Raw genomic sequence first — 24801 nt, 5'->3', positions numbered from 1 at the left:
CGCTCACCGCCAAATGCTGCGGGGCGTGGGCGGCGTGGTCACACGTCGTCCGCACTTACCCCACGATAAGCGCGGGCAGCCGCAAGGGCCTCAAGCCGCGCCGCGGCCACAGTGCCGCACACCTGATGGGAACAAGGAAACATGAGGGCTGCGCTCACGGTGGCACGGGAGTTGCTGCGCTGCCGGTTGATGGAGAGCGGCCGAGATGCATTGCTGGAGCGCATCGCCGAGCTCTTGGATGCCGCGGCCTCGGGAGCACCGCCCTTCTGCTCCCTGCTTACACCTCAGGCCGCGGCCGGATCGCGTGGTGGGCCCCGCCGTGCCCGCGTGCCCCCGGGCGCACCCTTGGACTTCATCGACACCGGTGTGACCAACGGCACCGGACGCCCAATCGCACCCGCGCCACCCCCAATGAGCGCGTGTACAAGCATGGGCACCTACGGCCCCGGTGGGATGCCACCCTACCACCCCCAGGGCGGCGCGCTGGGCCGGGCAACATGGAGCGTGGGGCACTATGGCGAGGTCTTCGAGGCGACGACCTCGGAGGCCTACGTGCCCCGCATGGTGGACAGGGAGTACGCGCTGGAAGACGAGCCAACTCGTTCTTCGAGCCAGGCTGGGAGGAGGAGGCGCTAGAAGCTAAGACCTTCCAGGAACCTCTCGGGAGCCTCACCAACCACGCCGGCGACAACATCTACATGGCACCACTAGTCTCTCAGGAGCAAGCTTATGCTAACCATGGGACACAGGAGGATCATGTCACGGTGACGGATGGCGGCCCCAGCTCGACAGCCTCCCTTCCGCCAGGAGGAGCGCACTGGGGGCTGCAGGAGAGGGGCCGGGAGCAAGGCCCCTCCGCGTGCCGCACGGAGCAAGGCGTCCCCTGGAGGTAGGCCATCTGCCGGGGCGGCGCTGGAGAGCCTTCCCCCCGGTAGAGGACCCGTGGTCGCCGAGGGCGCTACTGGCGTCCCCTTTGCCCCTTGGTGATGTCCTTGTTTCCGGTCGCCCCCAATGGTGGTCGAGGGCGGCGCAAGGCGGGGCTCTCGTCTGGCAATATGAAGTAAGGCTCGCGCCTGTGAAGGTCTCCGCTCGACACTCTCACGTAATAATGAGTGGGGCTGTACACGCCCCGGAGTCTCAGGAGAGCCGCCCTCGGGCCTCTGGGGCTCCCTCCCACGTCCTAGTGTCAGCACTTAGCTCCGCGCTGGTGAGAAGACAGAAGACTAGACTAGGCGCCGGACGCGGCCATTTGCTTTTAACCTCTTTTCTGTAGCCCTGCTTTCTGGCTTTAGATTTAAGTTGAAGTTGGATTTTCCTTGGTGTGCGCGGGGGGTGCCTTTTCTCGTTCGTGCGATTTCTTGCGATTCGGTTCCTGCCTTGATTCAGAGTTTGCCCTTGCTGCCTCCCCCTCGCGAGCCCCTCGCGAGCGGGGGCTGGGCATAGCGCACGCACGCGTGCTGCGCGCATGTCTCGCCATGGCTGGCGCTTGCTTCTCGCGAGGCCCTCTTGGACAGATCGGCAGGCTCCCCGGGGGCTCGTCAAAAACTCACGGCCTCATGAACCAGTTTGGGACCCATCCTGGCTAAGGTAAACTACAACAGCAAACTCGCCGCAGGACTCACGGGTTCATGAAGACGCAAATTCAGTTCAGCTTGGCCTAAAGAATAGAGGCATTAATCTATTTACATGAGGGGCTTCCCCTCCCAAAATGCTCTTACAACCTCCAGGGCCGTGCCCGAGTTTTAGCATGCAGGATAAACAATAGGGAAGCACGGGTTCAATTGGACATGTCGCTCACGGCATCCCCCGGGCCGCGTTCAGACGCGTCACTAGCGTCGATGTCACCGTCGCTGGCGTCCCCGTCATCGTCGCCAGCTCCGCCCTCACCGTCGTCGACCACGTCGCCTTTGTCCGCCGCAACCACCACCGCACCGTCATCGGAAGTAAAGGCCCTGACCAGCGCGTCCACATTGTCCTCCACCCATCGCGCCAGGTCACCCCGGATGGCCGTGGGTACGGGATCAATGGCGGCGTCAAAATCGAAGTCCGGGTAGGTTTTCTGGAGATGGCTGAAGACGCGGGAGAATGCGCGCCCGAGCAGGCCATGACTCCTCTCTTCAACAAGCTGGCGAGCCCTCTCAGAGCGATTCTCCAGGCGTGTCACCACGTCGGTGAAGAAACGAAGGTGGCTGGCGTAGTCGTTCGCGTGGGGATGAAGAGCGTTTTCATCGTAGACGAAGCCCAGCGCCGTGTTGGCCCTGTCCCTGAGGTCCTGGAGCATGGGGGCATGCACGCGCTCCAGCGTCCGCCGTTGAAGCACTTCCTCCCTGCTCTGTTGCGCAATGGACTCGGCATTGGTGACTCGCTGGTGAAGAGAAAGCAGCTCGGCGCGGGCGGAGGCCAGCTCATCCTGCGTCGAGGTCAAGACGGCCGCGACGAACTTCTCGCGTTGCTCCACCTCGGCCAACGCTGTCCTAAGGGCAGTATTCCGGCCCACGGCTTCGGCCTCCACAAGCTCCAGCTTCAGGTCATATCTGCTGACAAGATCCGTGCGCGCCTTGGCCACCCTGCTGCCGACCTCCTTCTGGATCCTCGCCCCGCGCGCATTAGCGGCATCCTCCGCTTGGACAACCTGGCGCTCCCTCGTCTCCAGCCTCTCAAGCTCAGGGCTGCACTGCATGGCTTCCAGTGCCATCGCTTCCTCACGCTTCAGGATCTCTTCCTCCTCGGCAGGCGTCCCCCTCATCGACGCAAGGACGGCTTGGCGCGCCTCCACCTGCTGCTCCAAGGAGGCGCTCTAGGCTTGGAGCTCCCACGCGCATTTCTCTGCGATCTCGCGGCGGCGGTCGGCTTCCCGGGCTTCTTCCAAGGCTCGGGAGCAGGCCTCGTGCGAGGTCGCGAGGGATGCCTCGGCCTTTGCATTGTCGAGCTCGCACTGGTGGCGCCTGAGGTTGATGGCCACCTTCAGTTTATGACGCTCCTCCACCAGCCGAAGGCCCTCGGCCTCGAGGCGCGCATCTACATCCACAAGCTCTCCGCCGAGCCGGCTCATCGCGGCCATCGCCTCCTGAAAAAGCTCATGGCGGACGACACTCCGTTCGTGCGCTAATTTAAGCACGCTGCCGACCTCGTCCTCCGCTACGGGGGCTGCCGACGGGGTCCGAAGCGGCTCACCCCCTCTCAGCGGGAGGCTGGGGGCTGGCGAGGGACCCGGATGGGCGGAGGACCTGCTGCTTGAAGGAGAGCCCAGGGTCGAAGCCATCCAGCCGCTGTCCACCATCAGAGGAGGGGCCTTGGCACACTGGCCGCACCCCAAGCAAGGCCGTGAAGGAGAGACGGCAAGGGCACGGGCTCGAGGCGCCTTGCAGGCAAGCTTGCTTCCCTAGCTGACCCCGCGCTAGGGGCGGCGTGCAGGCTTGAGACGCTCAAGGCTAGCTGGGAAGACGAGGCAAGAGGAGGTTGCTTCTCGGGAGACTCCACGGCCTTGGCAGAAGGGATCTTGAAGATCCACCATCAGGAAGGTAAGCAACACTCGAGGAATCACAAAGATAAAGGTACTTACTCGTCTATGGCGATGTACTTCCTATGTTTCAATGGCCGGATGGTGCCACTACTGCAGCTTGGAGACTCCTTCCTCTTACGGAGCACCGCGAAGTCCACGTGAAACCGGCCCAAGCGTTGGATGTGGCGGCCAGCGCGGGGCGCGACTGTGTAAGCACCCAAGGAGACAACCTCAGGAGCGCCAGGCTGGGGAGAGATATCGAGCTCCGCCTCGCAACGGCGTGCCGAGGCCTCAGGAGTTTCGGCCTCAGGAGCAGCGGACTGCGCTGCTCCCTCAATTGCTGCCCCAGGGCGTGCACGGGTTCCTGAGGATGACGCCTCGGGAGCCTCGGGCAGCATCGACACCTCGGCACACGTGCTTCCGGCCCCCAGCGGTCCTTGCTCCCCTGCGTCCACTCTTGGGGCGAGCTCGGCGCCGGTGACAAGGAGAGGAACCACGACGATGGGGTTCTCACTAGGCCCCACAAGGCCGACCGGACGCAGCCCCCATTCATCGAAGGAGGGCATCTGCCCCGCGAACTCCACCCTGTTCGAGCAGCGGTACAAGCAACAGCCCTCCTGCGGCAAATCACCTGGCGAGGGGTCACCGACCAAGAATTCAAGCACCGTTCTTCGTGCCACGGCCGGGAGCCCCGACTCCTGAAGCCTCATGTGATCCTGGTCGCTAGTCAGAGCCCACATCGGCTGGGAATGGAGCTGGAGTGGGGCAATGCGGCGTCGGTGGAACTCCTTCATCACCTTGGGCGCGGTCACACCAAGATCCTTCAGCCTCGTCAGCCGGAGCCAGACGAAGGAGAGACGGGAGCTCACAAGCTCCACGTGACCCCAGCCGGAGCTGGGGACGGCGGGTGACGACGGAGGCGAGAGCAGGGGGCTAAGCACTCCGACGTCAACATACACCCACCGCGTCCGAAACTCGCTCGTAGACGGCGGGAGATCAAAGTCAATCCCCGAGCCGGCGGTCTCCGCCACGGCCTGGAAGCTTAGGCATCCCGAGCTCTGCCGGGGGTTGGCCAGGTGCAGTGAGAAGAAATGGCGCAATAAGGCCACAGAAGGAGCAATGCCCATCATGGCCTCGCAGACGAAGGCGAAGACGGCGAGAAGGGCGACAGGTTGGGGATCAAGGTGCAGCATATGGATCTGGTAATGGGAAAGCACGGCGTCAAAGAAGGCGGAGAAGGAGGAATGTAACGCCCACGATGCGGCTATATCTCCCACGTGTCGAGGCACGACTTAGAGGCATAACCGCATAGTGGTTTTGTCGCAAGAAGGGTCATCTTCACACAATCCCATGTAATGAACAAGAATGGGATAAAGAGTTGGCTTACAATCGCCACTTCACACAATACATGAATAAATATCATACATCATCCAAAATACAAACATATAGACCGGCTACGGCCAAAATCCAGATGAAAATAAGACAACCCCAAATGCTAGATCCCCGATCGTCCCAACTGGGCTCCACTACTGATCATCAGGAAAAGACACATAGTAACGACCACATTCCTCGTCGAACTCCCACTTGAGATCGACGCCATAATCGGCACTGGCATCGTCGGCACCTGCAACTGTTTTGGTAGAATCTGTGAGTCACGGGGACTCAGCAATCTCACACCCGCGAGATCAAGACTATTTAAGCTTATAGGAAAGGAAGGTGTAGTGAGGTGGAGCTGCAGCGGCAATAAGCATATATGGTGGCTAACTTGCGCAAATGAGAGCGAGAAGAGAAGCAAAGGAACGGGCGTCATCTAGCAATGACCAAGAAGTGATCCTGAACACCTACTTATGTCATAAATAACTTAGACCGTGTTCACTTCCCGGACTCCGCCGAGAAGAGACCATCATGGCTACACACGCAGTTGATGTATTTTAATTGGGTCAAGTAACAAGTTCTCTACAACCGGACATTAACAAATTCCCATCTGCCTCATAACCGCAGGCACGGCTTTCGAAAGATAATACCCTGGAGGGGTGTCCCAACTTGGCCCATCATAAGCTCTCATGGTCAATGAAGGATAAACCTTCTCCCGGAAAGACCCGGTCAGTCTCGGAATCCCGGTTTACAAGACATTTCGACAATGGTAAAACAAGACCAGCAAAGCCGCACGAATGTGCCGACAAATCCCGATAGGAGCTGCACATATTTCGTTCTCAGGGCACACCAGATGAACACTACGTACAGCTAAAACCAATCCTCGAGTTTCCCCAAGGTGGCACTGCAAGTGGCTCTAGTTTGGACCAGCACTCAGAGGAACACTGGCCCGGGGGTTTAAATAAAGATGACCCTCGGGCTCGCGAAAACCCGGGGGAAAAAGGCTTAGGCGGCAAATGGTAAAACCAAAGTTGGGCCTTGCTGGAGGAGTTTTATTCAAGGCGAACTGTCAAGGGGGTCCCATAAATCACCCGACCGCGTAAGGAACGCAAACTCAAGGAACATAATCCCGGTATATCAGTAACTAGGGCGGCAAGAGTGGAACAAAACACCAGGCATAAGGCCGAGCCTTCCACCCTTTACCAAAATATATAGATGCATTAATTAAATAAGAGATATTGTGATATCCCAACATATCCATGTTCCGACATGGAACAAACTTCAACTTCACCTGCAACTAGCAACGCTATAAGAGGGGCTGAGCAAAAGCGGTAACTTAGCCAAACAACGGTTTGCTAGGAATTGATGGTTAGAGGCTGACATGGCAAAATGGGAGACATGATATAGCAAGTGATAGGTAGCGGAGCATGGAAATAGAGCGAACAACTAGCAAAGCAAAGATAGAAGTGATTTCGAGGGGTGGTCATCTTGCCTGCAAGGTTCTTAGAGTTGTCGAAAGCTTGCTCCTCGTAAGCGTACTCAACAGGTTCCTCGTTCACAAACTCGTCTCCCGGCTCTATCCAAGACAAGAGCACAAACAAACGTAACCACAATCAATCACGAGAAATGCACAAGCAACATGATGCAAAACATGTATGATATGCGAGATATGATATGCGATGCATATGCGTGCTCCGGAAGGAAAATGATGAACATGGCAGTAACTTGGCAAACCAAGCATGCCACTGGAAAGATGAGATGATTTTGGTCGAAATCGATATAAAGATCACCGGAATCGGATGCACGGTTTGCAAATGGCAAGCAAAACAAGAATGACACGAATCTGCGATTAACAGCATGATAGCACTTAAAATGCAACAAGCAACAGCGCTACAGCACTCCAACATAGCAACAAAGCACATGGCAGTAATCTAAAAGAGATGCTTGACAAAAGATGAACACTGAGCTATGGCTAGATCACAACATATCAAGCTCAAACAAGCATGGCAAAAATGCAAAAGATAACAGGTTCACAGACACAGTGAAAAACTGGACATGGCAGAAAACAGCATCAGGTAGCAATGTTCAGAGCACGGAATCAACATGCTACAGAAACTTAACATAGCAAAACAAGGCATGGAAGTGTTCTACTAAAAGCACATGACAAAAGTCCCTTACTGACCATAAACCAAAAAGGATCAGAAGATATGATGGCAAGCATGTAAACATAGCAAGTTTCGTTATCAGGTTTCAGACTTAGCAGAAAACAGAGCATGGCAGAAATAATAATATGTAGGCCTTTTTGTGAGCTTGATGCACTCACTACAGAGCAATGCACTACAAACCAAGCACACCTACAGCAATATGGCATGTTTATGAAGCTATGCATGGCAAGAACAATTGCATAGCATGTAAGGATCAACTACAATAAGCTTGGCAAAATTGCATCTCATGTTAAGAATCTGCCAGAAATATTTTATAGCAAAAGTAGAGCAAGATTGAGTCATGCTATGGCACTCCATAATTGCAAAAAATTGCAGGAATGGATCAATTACAACTATAGATACAAAACATCCTTACTGAACATCTCCGAAATATGCATGGATCTCTCTGTAGCATCAAGTTTACATGGCAAAAAAATAACAGCAGACAAGGACTTAGAGAAATCACCAAGTCCCTGAAATCAGAAACATTACGGGGTCTAGTTTGCATGCTTGTGTTAGTCACCGCAGAGATCACAAAAATACATGGACTACACCACTGGAAAGATGGCATGGCATACTTCAAAACACATGTAGAGCTCATGCTCATAAGATGCACAGAATAAATGATACAAAAATGACAAATCTCCAAGTTCTGATAAGAACCAGAGAATAACAACAACTAGCCCTCTTCCAACAGAGATTTGGGAATCAAGATGACCTCTAATGAACATGGTGCAATTTAACAAAATGTAGAGTATCACGAGGCGAACAATTTGACATATTACAAGCGCGAATCGGAGCTACATGCAAGGAGTTACGCACCAAGGAACAGAGGCACATTGCTGTAAAAATCCATGCTTAGAAATATTTGGGGGGGGGGGGGGTTCGAGGAGGAAGTCAACGTACAGGCAAAACGGATCTGGATCGAGGCCGGGCCTCGAGCTCGTGGAGGAGCTCGAGCTCGCCGACGGGCACGGAAGAGGAGAGGCCGCCGGAGAGGGGAGGAGGCCGGAGAGGGAAGGAGAGGCGGCGGTGGCGCCGGCGGGCGGCGGCGGCGCCTGCGACGGCGAACGGCGGCGGCGCCTGCGACGGCGGGGCAAGCTCGGCGACGGCCGGAGCTGCGCCGGTGGCGACGGCGGGGCGGCGGGCCGGCCGGCGACGGCGAGGCGGCGGAGGCGCGGTGCGGGCGCGGGCGAGCGCGGGCTCGGGCGGAGGCGGGCCTGGAGGGCCTGTGGTGGGCTGCCCGGGCCGCGGCGGCGGCGGCGGACGGGTGCCACATGGCGCGTGCTGATTCGCCGGGCGGACGTGTCCAGCGCGGGCGGACGTTGTCCGGCGGTGCGAGGTGGAAGACGCTAGGGTTTAGACTGCGATTTCGTTTTTTCGGGATGCTCACATATTTATAGGTAGAGGGAGCTAGGAGGCTCTAAATGAAGTGCGGTTTTCGCCCACACAATCGTGATCGAACGACCTAGAGCATGGAAGAGAGTTTGGTGGGTTTTGGGCTGGTTTTAGAGGGGGTTTTGCTGGACACTCAAATGGACTTTGCGGATGCCCGGTTAACCGTTGGAGTACCAAACGACCTCCAAATGGAACGAAACTTGACCGGTGGTCTCCAGGTGGTATAATAAGGCCACTTGACAAGCCTCGGTCCATTCCGAGAAAGTTTGACACCCGCACACGAAAGAAAACAAGAGGGGTGCACCGGGGGAGATAGGAGCGCCGGATTGCAAAACGGACAACGGGGAAAATGCTCGGATGCAAGAGACGAACACGTATGCAAATGCAATGCACATGATGACATGATATGAAAATGCATGACATGACAAAATACAAAACGAAAGACAAAACCCGACCACGGAGGGAATATCATAACACATAGCCGGAAATGGCAAGAGTCGGAGTTACAAATATGGCAAGTTACATCCGGGGTATTACAGGAGAAGGAGGAACCAGGCCAGCCCATAGGGCGTCGACGAAGAACTGGACCTCGGTGGCCGTCCTATCAATGGAGGCCCGGGACGCAGGCCATGCCACCGTCCCTCCCCATTCGTTGAAGCTGGTAGCAAGCGCAGGGCGGACCTTATCCATGGCCTCCTGGTTGAGCACCCGCGATCGGCCGACGGCAGGCTCGATGGCCGGAGGTGGGCTGGCTGAGACCAAGGCCTTCTTCCCTTTCTCTGTCCGGTTCGGCGCCATAGCGATAGAGAAGGCTAAGCTCGAGTCAGATTGGAAGAGGAAGTAGAGGTACAAGGAAGCAAAGGAGTTGGGGAGTGCGTTGCCGGCAAAGGTGTAGGATGCCGTGGCCGCCTAGCTAGGCGGATTTCAAGGCTGCATGGGGAAGCGGAGACGCCCACGTCCAATCAATCGGCATGCGTCAAGCAGGGCCGCAGGCTGTTGGGGCCCGCGGCGCTCCACACTTGCCCTTTGGCTTCGCCTCGAAGCCAAGTCCGAGCACGCCTTGGGCCCGGGGGCTACTGTCGGCGTTCTCGGAACGGGGGTCCCCAGACTTGCCTACCCGCGGCCCATGGTGTGGTTCTCCTAGCGGCCCTGTACGGCCCATCTTCACCAACCAACACTCAAGACCCTCGCGAGGGGCCAAGCCTCGCGAGGCGGACGACACAAGACCCCCTCGGGAGCGGCCTCACCAGGCAGGGCTCGCGAGGGGAGGAGAGATCAAGGCAAGGCGAACCTCGTGAGGTTCAAGTGACGCAAGCCATGATGACTAGAGTCGGGCGGGTGCCAGCGTGCGCAGTCTCCTCATTTCCTCTTTGGTGCTAAAGGGGCAAGTGCAGGCGAGGAGTCCCGAGGCATCAGGCAAAGGTTTCCATATTGGTGCAACGAGACCAAGACCAGCCGAACGACAGGATGGAGGTCACCGTGGAGCCCAGGACGGTGTCACCACCAGTGCCTTTGGCAGGCGAAGACTACTTTTGTCAGGATAGCTTGTACTGGATGTCCCCCTTCAAACTGGCCGTTGTGGCATCCCTTCCCTTTCAATATTTGGGAAGAGGACCAGGGCCTCTATAAATAGGACTAGCCACCATCATAGGAGGCAGTTCATCTTGAGTAATCCTCACCCGCACAAGTCCATCGAGCACAAGAACACCTCTCCTCAGGAGACTGTTCTTCCCTTGTACTGTTCATCATGAGCCCGAGAGGCAATCCACCACCACCACACTAGAGTAGGGTATTACACCACAACGGTGGCCTGAACTAGTATAAATCTCGTGTCTCTTGTGTTGTGAGTTCGGCGAGCTAGGCTTTGAGATCATGGTGAGGGTGAGGGTGTGATTAGGTAGGGGGAAATCTTCGTGCGCACCCCAGTGTTCGAACCTCAAGGGTTTTGCCGGAACCCGAAATCCGACAGCAGCCGGCTGGCCGAGTCCCTTGTGATTGGTGCTGAGAAGAAGCTCCTGGACTGGGTGGTGTCCATGGCCAGCAAGCCACTACTAGAAAAAGGGCCAGAGATGGGATTGACACTAATGGCGCACCAGACAAGCGGTGCGCCATTAGTATATAGTAATGGCGCACCACCTTCTGATACGCCATTAGAGTTGAAACTACTAATGGCGCACCTGGCCCAGGGTGCGCCATTAGTATCAATTTTTTTTAACTAGTGCGCCTGTCCAGACATACTAATGGCGCATCCAGACACAGTGCGCCATTACTAGTTGTAACTAGTAATGGCGCACCTGCCGGAAAGTGCGCCACTAATGTTGTTTTTTCTATTATATTTTTATTCCCTTTTTTGCAAAACTACTAATGGCGCACTTTTCCACCGTGCGCCATTAATAGTTTAAACTAGTAATGGCGCACTGTGGTTTTTTTTTGCAAAACTACTAATGGCGCACCTTCTGGTGGTGCGCCATTAGTAACCTGGATTACTAATGGCGCATTTAGAGTTGGTGCGCCATTAGTAAGTGGGCAGCAACAAGATATTTTGGACAGCCTCTCCTACCCACACTCACTTTCTCCCCACTTCATTCTCTCCACCTCCTCCTTGTCTCGGGTGCCTCCTCTTTTTCACCTCATTTCCACCATAGATTCATTCAATTTAAGTGGTTAGATTACCTTGTTTTGATAGGTAAGTAAGGGGGGAAGCTATATTTATGTTGTTCTCCCTACAACAATGTGCACATGCACTTTTTATGGCCTAGCTAGATCTATGTATGTTCGTGGTGTTGCATATGTTTGTGGTGTTGCATATGTGTTTGTGTTTGGAGGTGTACCGGTATTTGAAATGCGATAGTTGCCAATATTTTGCCGGAATGTTGATTCATTTCCGTTTCGGCGAGAATTTTGGCATTAAGCATTCTTTTTGGTCCTATTTTTAGGGAAAGTCATGCCAAATTTTTTCTTGGTTCTAAAATATCGTTTTGCTCTACCCCGCAGGCGACCATGGTCCGCATGATGACCGAAGGCATCGTGAATAGGTTTTTGAGGTCCGCGAAGGCCGAGATGCTTCAAAAGAACGAGACGGAGATAAGATGTCCGTGTCGAAGATGCAAGCTGAAGAGCCTTATTGCGGACCCGGAATCCGGGCAGGTGCGGGACCACCTGCTCTTGCGTGGTTTCATGGATGGCTATCGGTGGCAAGGTGATGAAGATGACTATGAAGTCGTCCATGGGGGCCGGGCAAGAAATGAGGAAGGGCAGCAAGACAACCACCGCGGCTCGGGCAGGCGAGAAGACGAAGAATCCCCAGGAGATGATCACGGCGGTGATGCTGTACACAGTCATCATGTAGAAGTGCAGGACATGATGATGAGGAAGATGCCGGAGCAGACGACGGGCATGATCATGAAGATGATGATGCCGGCGGAGCAGATGACGTTGGACCATCGATGGGCTGGGTGCAGGACCCTCATATTCAAGAGCTGCTTCTCAAGCAGACGGATAATGCAAGAGCTGCCGCCCGAGAGAAAGCCAAGATGGATCAACTTGAGTTAGACGCGGTTACTCCATTGTATGAAGGATGCAGGCCCGAGGATACCCGCCTGAAAGTAACGCTCATGGCTCTGGAGATGAAGGTAAAACACAAAATGACCGATGCATGCTTCGACGAGAACATGTCATTCTGGCACGAACGTCTTCCCAAGGGGAACAAGTGCCCGACCAGTTTGGAGGAGGCGAAGAAAATCGTGTGTCCTCTGGATTTACCGCACGTGAAATACCATGTGTGCATGAACAATTGCATCATTTATCGGGACGAGCACGCGGAGTCTACCATATGTCCGGTGTGCGGCGTCACTCGATACAAGAAGAGGAAGAAAGCTCCTCGAAAAGTGGTGTGGTACTTTCCGATCACTCCTCGTCTGCAGCGGTATTTCGCGGACCCTAAGGTAGCAAAGCTCCTGCGTTGGCACACGGATAGGGAGGAGAAGAAGCAAGAAGATGACGCAAATGATCCGGAGATAGATAAAAAAGACAAGATGCTGAGTCACCCTAAGGATGCGAGCCAGTGGCAAGCGTTGAACTTCGAAGACCTAGAATTTGGGAACGATCCAAGGAACATCGTGCTAGGCGCGAGCACCGATGGAGTCAATCCGTTTGGCAGCCAGAGAAGCACACATAGCACGTGGCCTGTGTTTGTGTGGATGTACAACCTTCCCCCCTGGTTGTGCATGAAGAGGAAGTACATTCACATGAGTATGCTAATTGAAGGACCGAAACAACCAGGGAACGACATCAATCTGTATCTAGGGCTGCTGAAAGAGGAGCTTGACACGCTGTGGAAAACGCCAGCCAATACGTGGGAAGCCGCAGAGAAAGAATATTTCCCTATGAGAACCGCGCTGCTCACGACGGTGCACGACTATCTCGGTGTTCATGGGACATCGAAGGTGGCTTCACGACGATGACCCGTGGAGAAAACACAAGGATCTATTCGATGGTGAAACCGAACCCCGAGGACGCCCGCGTATGAGGAGCGGCGAGGAAATAGACGAGCTGTTGAAAAATTGGAAAGACTGCCCACTGCCGGGAAAGAAGCAAAAGGCGCCAGAGCCGGGAAAGAAGCGAAAGGCGCCAGAGCCGCTGCTGAAGGTATGGAAAACGAGGTCTGTTTTCTGGGACTTGCCGTACTGGAAGATCCACCGTGTGCCTCACAGCCTTGATGTCATGCATATCACGAAGAACGGGTGCGAGAGTCTGCTTGGTACCCTGCTCAACATGCCAGAGAGGACCAAAGATGGGCCGAAAGCAAGGGCAGACTTGAAATCAATGGGCATCAGGCAGGAGCTTCACGCTATATATGATGATGATGATGATGAGGCAAAGCAGGACACGGAAAGTCGTCGCAAAGGCAAAAAGGCCAAGAAGACCGGAAATGACTACCCTCCCGCGTGCTTCACTCTAAGTCAGGAGGAGATCGAGCTGTTTTTCACCTGCCTCGTAGGAGTTAAACTTCCTTACGGTTACGCGGGGAAGATAAGCAGATACCTAGACCTAGCGAAGCTGAAGTTCAGCGGGATGAAGTCTCACGACTGTCACGTGCTGATGACGCAGATACTTCCAGTTGCAATCCATGGGATCATGGACGCGCACGTCCGTGAAATGCTATTTGGCCTATGCAACTTTTTCGACGTCATCTCTCGGAAGTCTGTTGGCGTGAGGCAACTCAGAAGGCTACATGAAGAGATCGTGGTGATACTATGCGAGCTTGAGATGTACTTCCCGCCCGCATTCTTCGACGTTATGGTGCATCTGCTGGTCCATATCGTGGACGATATCATCCAACTCGGGCCGACGTTCCTGCACAGCATGATGCCGTTCGAAAGGATGAATGGTGTCATCTCATCAAAGGATACGTTCGCAACATGTCACGTCCACAGGGAAGCATAGCCAGGGGCTTTCTGACCGAAGAGTGCATCTCCTACTGCACGAATTATCTAGGCATCGAGAACCCCGTTGGTCTGCCCGTCAACAGGCACCTCGGCAGGCTCGCTGGATGGGGTCATCGTGAGGGTCGCCGCGAAATGCATGTCGACTTCGAGGGTCGACTCGCCGACTTTGAAAGAGCAAACCTAGTCGCGCTACAACACATAGACGTGGTCGATCCTTGGGTGGTAGAGCACAAAACCTTTATTAAGAAGACGTACAATGACCGAGGCCAACAGAGGACGGACGGAGATATACTCAAAGAGCACAACTCATGTTTCACGCGTTGGTTCAAGCAGAAGCTTCTGTCGTACCCTTTACATGAGGATTCTTCCGCGGAAGAACAACTCATATTCGCCTTGTCACAGGGCGCCGAGCACAACCTGATGACCTATGAGGCGTACGATATCAACGGCTACACATTCTACACCGAGGCCAAAGACATGAAGAGCGATGGTTATCAGAACTCCAGGGTAACGATGGAATCCTACACCAGTAATGACAAGGACAGATACTACGGAAGGATCGAGGAGATCTGGGAGCTGAGCTACGCTGGAGAGAAGGTCCCGATGTTCCGTGTCAGATGGGCCAAGAGCGTCCTAAAAGAAGACCGGTATTTCACCACCATGGTTATACCCGAAGCCAAATCCAAGACCGCAGGCGCAAACGTCACCGCGAAAAATGAGCCATGGGTACTGGCTTCCCAAGTGGACCAATGCTTCTTCATTACCGACCCGTCAAAGCCCAGTCGTGTTGTCGTGAGGAGAGGCAAAAGGAAGATCATCGGAATGGATGGAGTAGCCAATGAGCAAGACTTCGACAAGTACGGCGACCCGAGAATCGAACATGACGACGATGATGAAGTAGCAGCATACACCACAAGAAGAAGCAGGACCACCCTACCTAAAGGACGTCCGTTCCACAGAAGAACTCCATTTGCGAAAAAGAAGGGCAAGAAGATTGTGAACAGATAGCTAGCTAAGATCGATTGTATTTAAATCGTAGCCTTCATTTCTCGATTGTATTTCATGGGCACTTTTTGAACTATCATGAATATTTTTAAATTTCATGGACACTCGATCTCGATCCCCCTCCATCTCGATCGCTATCCCACCTCGCCAGATTCGGTCCCCCTCGCCGCCGAGCACCCCCCGGTCCACCGGCCCCCCGCACCCCGCATACCCTCCCCCGCTCCACCGGCATTACTGTTTGATGATATTTTAAAAAAATTATTACTGTCTTATAGAAAATATTACTGTTATGATTTAAACAAGTTTGAACATATTTAAACACAAATAAATATCAAACAACATTTTAAATGCATAAAAAAATTGTGGAGCCTGGGAATCAAACCCAGGACCTCCTGGTGTGAGAACTGGCTGCTGACCAGTCGAGCTAGTAGAGGGAACTTGGTGTGGATCAGGTCAGGTGGAAGATAACCTGTTGGCTCGAGCAGAAATCAAAAAAAATACTAATGGCGCACCAGGGTGAGGTGCGCCATTAGTATGGATGTACTTATGGCGCACCGAGGGGTGGTGCGCCATTAGTATTGTGCCCTCGCCCTCGATCCCCTTCCCCTCTCCTATCCCCGGCCCAAACCTATCCCCTCTCTCTCCCTCTCCCTCGCCCTCGCCCTCGATCCCCTTCCCCTCTCCTCTCCCGACGCCGCTGCCCCGCCGCCTCGACGCCGCCCCGTCGTCCTCGTCTCCGCCCCGACGCCGCGACGCCCCGACGCCGCGACGCCGCCCTCTCCTCTCCCGACGCCGCCGCCCTGCCGCCCCGTCGTCCTCGTCTCCTCGGCGCCGCTCTCCTCGTCTCCTTGGAGCACCACCAACACCCGGACCTCGTCGCCTCCCGGACCTTGTCGCACCACCACCACCCGGACCTCGTCGCCCCACCTCGTCGCCCCGTCCACACCACCGCCCCCGTGAGCTCCACCACCACCCGGACTTGTCTATTGCTTCATGTTCATTATGGCAATTGCTAATTCTTGTTTGATTTAGTAGCGTCTCATTTCTTGTGCTCTTGGGAAAACTAAGAAAGCTCAGGAACATAATTGAGTTTCTTGTCTTGTTTGTTTCGGTTGCCTTTTAAAGAGAATGGGGTTAGCAAGAGAAATCAGCTTGTACACTATGAGTAGCTTATGCATGAGTCCTGATGGAATCACTATAAACACCAGGTCATTATAATTGTTTTCGAGGAGTAGTTTTGATGGTCAAGATCAGCATAAAGGAATACAACTTTATATCTGGTTTACCTTGGATTGTTTTACCTTGAGAAAATGCATTCCACTCAAAGACAGCCCATTTTGTACACTTTTTCGTTTGATAGATCTAAGGAGGCAGAAAAGTTCTCTTTTAGTCATCTTTATTGCAGTCAATGTCTCCACCACTCTGATATCCTCAGTATCATGGTTGTGCTCTGAATCTCCAAGCAAATCATATTGGTTCTGATGATTGACTGAAACATAAGAAGTTTTCAGGTGGTTGCATTGTTTCTTGCTACCAACACCCGTAGTTTCTTTCTTTGTTTAGTTGGAAGTTTGTTATACTGATAGAGTGTGCATAGGGAGTAAACGAATTCCTGCAAAACGAATTTTGTATGAGTTTTTTAGATCTGAATTCATTTATGTTCATGTGCGTCTGTCTGGCTGTGTATGCCAACTTGTGTTGATGCTCTGAAGTAGGTTTTCACTAAGAGAATTCAAAACTAAGACATGTTCTTAAACTGAAGCAGTATTTGTATCACAGAAAAAGTTCTGAAGCTGTTGAACCTTACCTTATGTATCACAAAAAAGGCAAGGAACATCATGAACAACTCTCCATGACTTAATTTTCCTATATGCATTGGCCTGTACAGCAGGTTCACTTTTCCTATATGCATTGGCCAGTACAGCAGGTTCACTTTTCAAAACAAATTAGAGCAGACCTCATACACCCAAGAAAACCTGAAAAAAAATGAAGTTCAACCCCTCACTTTTCCTATATGCATTGGCCTGTACAGTTGGATTTGTTTCTGATTTTAGTGTTTTCAGTCTATTTTTCTATTTCTGCTTTAACATAACGGAATAACTAATGGTGGTTGCCTAATGATGACAGACTAAGTTTCTGATTTATTTTGTTATAGAAGTGTAGATTCATTGGTAGCAATTGTTTTCAGTGTCTCATGTGCTGTCTATATTTTGTCCAATTATACATTTTGTAACCTGTGCAAAAAACAGAAAATAAAAAAAAACTAATATTCATACTAATGGCGCATCACATCATAGTGCGCCATTAGTATGCCAAAGGATACTAATGGCGCATCACTAAACAGTGCGCCATTAGTATGCCGAAGTTACTAATGGCGCATCCTGTTGTTGTGCGCCATTAGTATGCCAAAGCACCTGGGTATAGATGGCCCCCTGGGAGGCATACTAATGGCGCACTGTTGTATATACTAATGGTGCATCTGGGGTGCGCCATTAGTATACCAGATACTAATGGCGCACCAGTGGTGCGCCATTAGTAAAATATACTAATGGCGTGGCACTAATGGCGCACCACTAATGCGCCATTAATGGCCAAATTAGGTGCGCCATTAGTAGGCCTTTTCCTAGTAGTGAGCAGTCAGACCTGTCACCAGAACCCAAAGAGTCAGAGACCCAGGGCTCCTTCCAGCCGGCCAAAGAAACTAAGAAGATTCCCTTGGACCCTGAGCACCCGGAGAGGCATGCTGTCATAGGTGCCAACCTTGATAGCAAATAGGAAAGCGAGCTCGTCGATTTCCTCCGTGAGAATCGGGACATCTTTGCATGGTCTCCCAAAGACATGCCGGGTGTTCCGACGGATTTCGCCGAGCACAAGCTACATGTTAGAGCAGATGCCAAACAAGTCAAACAATCCCTCCGCCGACTGTTAGAGGAGAAGAGAAGAAACGTCGGAGAAGAGATCGCCCGCCTGTTGGCGGTCGACTTCATTATGGAAGTTTTCTTCCCAGATTGGCTCGCCAATCCAGTCCTTGTACTAAAGAAGAACAACAAGTGGCACATGTGCATTGATTACACCAGTCTCAACAAAGCCTGCCTCAAGGATCTGTTTTCATTTTCTCGGATTGACCAAGTGATAGACTCCACAGCCGGATGCGAGCTGTTGAGCTTTTTGGATGCCTACTCAGGATACCACCAGATCAAGTTGAACCCAGCAGACCGCCTAAAACCGCCTTAATCACACCATTCAGAGCTTTCTGCTACCTAACCATGACATTCGGCTTGAGAAATGCCGGTGCCACATTTCAGCGTTGCATGCAGAAGTGCCTACTCAAGCAACTCGTCAGAAATTCCCACGTCTATGTAGACAATATTGTGGTGAAGACGGACAAGTGCGATACCCTCTTGGAAGATCTCAAAGAAACTTTCGAAAATCTGTGCCGGTTTCAGATCAAGCTCAACCCAGATAAATGCGTCTTTGGAGTACCAGCCGGACAGCTCCTTGGCTTCCTGGTCCCAGAGCGCGGCATTGAGTGCAACCCTATGAAAAGCAAGGCCATTGAGAGGATGGAGAGACCCACCCGACTGAGAGACATCCAGAAATTCACTGGCTGTTCGACGTCCATCAACCGTTTCATCAGTCGGCTGGGTGAGAAGGCTTTTCCCCTGTACCAGCTCATGAAGAAGACCACTCATTTCGAGTGGAATGACAAGGCGGACGAAGCTTTTCTCCAGTTGAAGAAGATGTTGACCACGCCACCTGTCATGGCGGCTCCGGCTGCTAAAGAGCCCATGTACCTTTACATCGCCGCCACCAGCCGAGTGCTCAGCACTGTCATCATAGTAGAGCGCCCAGAAGACGGCAAGGCACAGCCGGTCCAGAGGCCTGTGTACTATTTGAGCGAGGTGTTGTCAACCTTGAAGCAGAACTACCCTCACTACCAGAAGATGTGCTACGGCGTGCACTTTGCCGCCAAGAAGCTAAAGCCATACTTTCAAGAGCACCCGATCACGGTTGTCTGCACTGCCCCACTTGCTGAAATCATTGGCAATAGAGATGCATCAGGCCGAGTGACCAAATGGGCCATCGAGTTAGCCCCCTAAACCATCTTATATCAGCCACGTACCGCCATCAAGTCCCAAGCACTGGCCGACTTCCTCGTTGACTGGGCCGAGACCCAGTACCTGCCGCGAGCTCCGGACTCCACTCAATGGGGGATGCATTTCGATGGCTCAAAGATGCGCAAAGGTTTGGGATCCGGCATCGTCCTTACCTCTCCAAAAGGCGACAAGCTCTGATACACACTACGAATCCACTTCGCCGCCTCCAACAACGTGGCCGAATATGAGGCGCTCGTACACGGGCTCCGGCTGGCCAAAGAACTCGGCATCCGCCGGATCCTGTGCTACGGCGACTCGGATTTGGTGGTCCAACAGTCGTCTGGCGACTAGGATGCCAAAGATGCAAACATGGCGAGCTACCGCTTCCTCGTCCAGCAGCTCAGCGAATACTTTGAGGGGTGTGAGTTCCTTCACGTGCCACGGAATGGAAACAATACAGCTGATACCCTAGCATGGATCGGCTCCACCCGTCAAGCAATACCAGCCGGCGTCTCCCTTCAGTGCCTCCGCAAGCCGTGAATCAAGCCTTCTCCAGAATCTGAGTCCATCTTCGTGCCAGCTCCTCCCGAAGCAGTTGGATCCGACTCGGGGGCTGCAGCAGCCGGCCCAGGGACTTCGGCAGGCGGCACGGGGATTGCAGCAGGCGCACCCAGCCCGGAGACTTCACAACCCGGCCCGGGGGTTGCTGCAGTTGGCCCGAGGACTTCACCAAGCGGCTCGGGGACTGGAGCAGTCGCACCCGGCCCGTGGACTTCACAACCCGACCCGGGGGCTGCAGCAGTCGGCCTGGGGCTTCAATGGTGCAGCAAGCGGCAACCAACTCCAACCCGCCTCCTCCCAACCCAACCGCCCTAGTACAAGTGGCTGTAGTGGCAGTAGAAGAAATTCAAGCACCATCATGGGCGCAACCCATCGTAAAGTTTCTGGTGAACAGAGAGCTGTCGGTCGATGAGATCTCGGCCCGGCAAGTGCAGTGTCGAGCAGGAGCCTACACAATAGTAAATGGAGAATTGGTCAGATGCAGCGTGACTGGAGTCTTCTAGCGCTGCGTAGAACCAGAGAAGGGCCAAGCAATCCTCAAAGATATCCACCAAGGTGAGTGCGGCCACCACGCGGCCTCCAGATCCCTTGTTGCCAAAGCTTTCCGCCATGGTTTCTTCTGGCCGACTGCTTTGGAGGACGCCAAGGATCTGGTCAAACACTGCAAGGGGTGCCAGAAATTCAGCTCCAAGCAACATATGCCGGCTTCTGCACTAAAGACCACCCCCCTCACCTGGCCTTTTGCCATGTGGGGGCTGGACATGGTGGGACCATTCAAGACAACATGACCCATCTTCTTGTCGCCGTGGACAAATTCACCAAGTGGATTGAAGCGAAGCCAATCAACAAACTAAATGGTCCGACTGCAGTGACCTTCATCGTAGACATCACTGTCCGATACGGTGTGCCACACAGCATCATCACCGACAATGGCACGAACTTTGCCAAGGGAGCCTTGGCCTGTTTCTGCGCGACGTAGGGCATCCGACTGGACTTAGCATCCATTGCCCATCCGCAGTCAAACGGCCAAGTTGAGCGAGCAAACGACCTCATCCTCTCCGGCTTCAAGCCCCGACTGGTCGAGCCACTGGAGCGGTCGTCCGGCTGCTGGATCGATGAGCTGTCGGCCGTCCTCTAGAGTCTCCGCACCACTCCAAACAAGTCAACCGGCTTCACTCCATTCTTCCTTGTGTATGGGGCCGAGGCCGTCATCCCAACTGACATTGAGTTTGACTCACCTCGCATCACCATGTACACGGAGGCGGAGGTGAAAGAAGCACGCGAAGACGGTGTCGATCTGCTGGAAGAGGGCCGGCTATTGGCACTCAGCTGGTCCGCCATCTACCAACAGAGTTTGCACCGCTACCACAGTCGAAGGTCAAGCCAAGATCCTTCCAAGAGGGAGACCTTGTGCTCTGGCTGATCCAGCGAACAACCGGCCAAGACAAGCTCTCGGCCCCTTGGGAAGGCCCCTTCATCATCAATAAAGCATTGGGCAACGACTCGTACTACCTGATCGATGCGCAGAAGCCCAGAGCGCGCAAGAGAGACGACTCCGGCAAGGAATCGGAGCGCCATTGAACGCAAATCTCCTCTGAAGATTTTATAGTTGATTCAGTATGTACCACGCTACCTTTTGTATTAAGCGCTAAGACATCGGGTCCCTCGAGGAGCACTCGGGGGCTACCCTTTTTATCTATATGATAAGTTCTATGCCTATGGTTGTGTCATTTCATTATTTTTCCTGACACCGGGTTCGACCAGTCGGCCCGGGGGCTTGCCACCTTGTGCTATGCCAGTGCTACCTGCAGTCGGACAAGTAGTGTGCCGGCACCTAAAGCCTCTCTTGCCATAAGCCGCAGCTCGCAGAGCGACTGACCGACTGGCAAGAGTTAAAGGCAGGAAACGACGCCCACACAAAAAATGGCTAAGGACCACAACATTCGCATAGGCCAAGCCAGCTCCTCGCCTCGCCGACCGGCTGTTGAGTAGCCGGCCGGCCGATTTCTAACTTAACTTACTATGCTCTTCCTACAGCTAAAGTACTTGCCTTCCCAAAAATCGGCAAGTACTTGACCCAGCCACAGACCGCAGAGCGGTTGTCCGGTTGGCAAGACGGCAGCCAAGAGAAGGCGGCAAAGGAAAAAGGCAAAGGAGCAGAAAATCAAGACAAGTTGGAAATCGACAAAGACAATTTACATAGCAAATGGCCCTCGACTAGCATTCAACAGAGTTTGAATACACCCCCAGCGGGTGGAACTGCTCAGACTTAACAATTTTTGTTCAAGAGATTAGAAAACAGGGAAAGAAAAAGATAACTTGGTCACCTAGGCCAGAGGAGCAGCAACCGGATCGAAGGGGTCAGCGGAGGTCGAGGCTCTGGGTGGTGGAGCGGCCGCCTGGTGGGTCTCGGCCTGGTCAGCGCCAGCAGCAGTCGGCTCGTCGGTGTGCCGCACGTTGGTCGAGATTCGGCCGGGCTGAGGCCGGCCGTCGTCTCCACCATCCGGGGCATCGTCTTTGTCGTCCTCGTCCTCCTCCTCCTCACCTTCATCGCTGGAGGCGATCACCTCCACCGACTCCTCGCCGTCTTCTGGGTTCAGCCCGAACCAGTTGGGTGGTGCCTCGGCGCCCTCCTCAGTCAGCTCGGGGAGGAAGACACTGGTGTCCGTGTACTCGGCTATAGCCGGGGCGTGACGATAGAGGTCGGGCGCCACCACCGCCAGCTCTTCGGCAGCTTCAGCACGAAGAGTGGCCAACTGGTCTAGGTTTAGCCCAAGGTACCACCCCTTGACGAACTCCAGGTCCCGCCGTGCGGCTGCCCGGGCTGCGGAGCCCTTCCACGCCTCAATACGGCCGATGGCCACCTCTAACCAGTCGGAGGTCCGACTGGGGGTGCGTAGAGTTGGAGCACCCGGCCAGAGGGCGGAGACTACCTGGGCTCCGACACGCTGCAGATGGCGGAAAGCCAGATGCACCGGCTGGAGACGAGCTTGGATGGTGAGCAGCTGCTCGGCGAGAGTTCGGGGGGCGTTGGGCGCGATTTCCGCACCAGCCAGCCTCCGCTCGTCACGGCGAGCCTCGACGGCTTGGTTGGCGGCGACAGATTAACCAGGGAAATACTCTGCACAAGAAGAAAAAAAGAAGTATGAAGCCGGAAGCCGGCTCATAGGACAAGTCGGCACGCAGAAGAAAGAGAAGGACAACTCACCATCGAGCATGTCTTCGATCTCGCCGTAGCCGTCCGACAAGGCCTTCTCCCTCTCGACCCAGTTCGAACGCTGAGTCTCGAACTCGGGCTGGAGGGCCTCCTCCGCGTCCTTGAGTTTCCACAGCTCCGCCTGGAGCTGGTTCGCCTGGTCAGCTAGCTGCTTGGCCAGGTGGTCATGCTCTTGCTCTATCTTGCTGCGCTCCTCCTCCTTGGCGTGCAGCGCAGTTTGATACTTGCCCAGCTGCTGTCCTAAGGTGGCGTTGGCTCCTACAAGAAAGAAAAGACAATCAGCAAATCAACAAAGAAAGAAGTAGTTGCCGGAAGATCTGACCCGACTGCCTAGCAGTCGGCCCGAATCTCGGGGGCTACATCCCGCGGGTGCGCTGGCGTGCCCCCCTGAGACTAAGGATTGAACGATTCAATGAAAGAAAAAAGAAAAGTGGTCGCCGGAAGAACCGACCCGAATGCTCAGCAGTTGGCCCGAATCTCGGGGGCTACACCCCGCGGGTGCGCTAGCGCGCCCCCGCGAGAACGAAGAGCGGAGTGCTTACTCCGGCTGTTAGCCAAAGCAGTGGTCCGCTTGGCCAGCTCCTGGACCTGGGAGTTAAAGGCGGCCACACGGATGTTGTGGTAATCCTGCGACAAAGACAACAGAAGAAAAGAAAGGGTTAGCACTCGGAACTTACCTTTAAGTTCCGAGCCACCTGCTCAGCAGCCGACATGGAACTCGGGGGCTACACCCAGTGGGTGCGCTGGCGTGCCCCCACAGAAGAAATTCAAGAATATTACAAGAATCAGGAACATACCCGGACGGCGGCTCGCGACGCTAGGAACGTCTGCATCTAGTTCTGGAGGGCGGTGCCTTGGGCCTGAAGCAGAGACTGGACTTCATGCGCAGCCTTGTTCAGGACGCTTGTCCCACCCCCAAACATCCACTCTCGTGGGGCGGCACTAGTGGCCTCCGCCTCTGGGGCCGACGAGCTCGAGGCCCCGATCTCCTGAGGCCGTGGCGCCGAAGTCGCCTTCGCCGCACGTCGGCGCGCCGGAGTGCGAACAACGGGGGTCGCCCCCACCACCAGCTCGCCGCCAACTTGAGGCGTTGGCGGCACGACAGGCCGACAGCCCTGGACCTCGGCAGTCGGCGCTTGCTGGAGCACCTCCGTCCTCAAGATGGAGGAGTCGCCCCCTTCCCTCTCCATGATCGGCTGCTCATCGCCGGTTCTCCCAGTCGGCGCCGGGATCTCTGGTGCGGGCGGCACGGAGCGCAGGGGGACGACAAGCTGCGGCGTCTGGTCGCACGTGGCCTTCTCCGCCCTCGCCCCGGCGAGCGCGTCCGCCCGCTCCTTAGCCGCGGCGTTGGCCTGGGCCTTGGCGACCGCGTTGGCTTCTTCCTATGCCACCTTGGCTGCCGCCGCCTTCTGCCGCTCTGCCTCCTCCCGCTCCTCATGCGCCTCCCGCGTGTTCTGCTCCGTTGCTGCCTGGAGCTTGGCGCGGGGGTCCACACGGCGGGTGCTGGCGGAGCCCTACATCCCTCTGATGATGGAGGCAGAGGACGACCGCTCAAGGGAGAGCAGGGCCCTATTCAAGAAAGGCAAGAAGAACTCAGAGGGAGTTTGCAAAAAAGACAAATGAAAACACAAGAAAAGACAAGCTCTTACGCGGACACCGTCGATGGCTGCTTCGGGGCCCTCTGGAACCGGCTGCCTTCGCGGTGGCCTCCTCCCGCCTGGTCGCTACGGCCGAGCCCTTGGGTTTCTACGGCTGGCCACCTTGCAGCTTCGAGCCGGCTTGGCGCTTTGGTGCGCCGCCTGGTGCAGTCGGCGCTGCTGAGGAGCTCGCCCCCGCCTTGTTGGCAACCAGCGGGCGGTGTCGGCGTTCTGGGAACGGGGGTCCCCAGACTTGCCTGCCTGCGGCCCACGGCATGGCTAAGCTAGCGGGCCGTACGACCCATCTTCATCAACAAGGCAATCAAGACGTTCGCGAGGGGCCAAGCCTCACGAGGCGG

This window comes from Aegilops tauschii, chromosome 2, assembly GCF_002575655.3.
Source record: "Aegilops tauschii subsp. strangulata cultivar AL8/78 chromosome 2, Aet v6.0, whole genome shotgun sequence".
NCBI lineage: Eukaryota > Viridiplantae > Streptophyta > Magnoliopsida > Poales > Poaceae > Aegilops > Aegilops tauschii.
Note: the sequence above shows the minus strand (reverse complement) of the source record.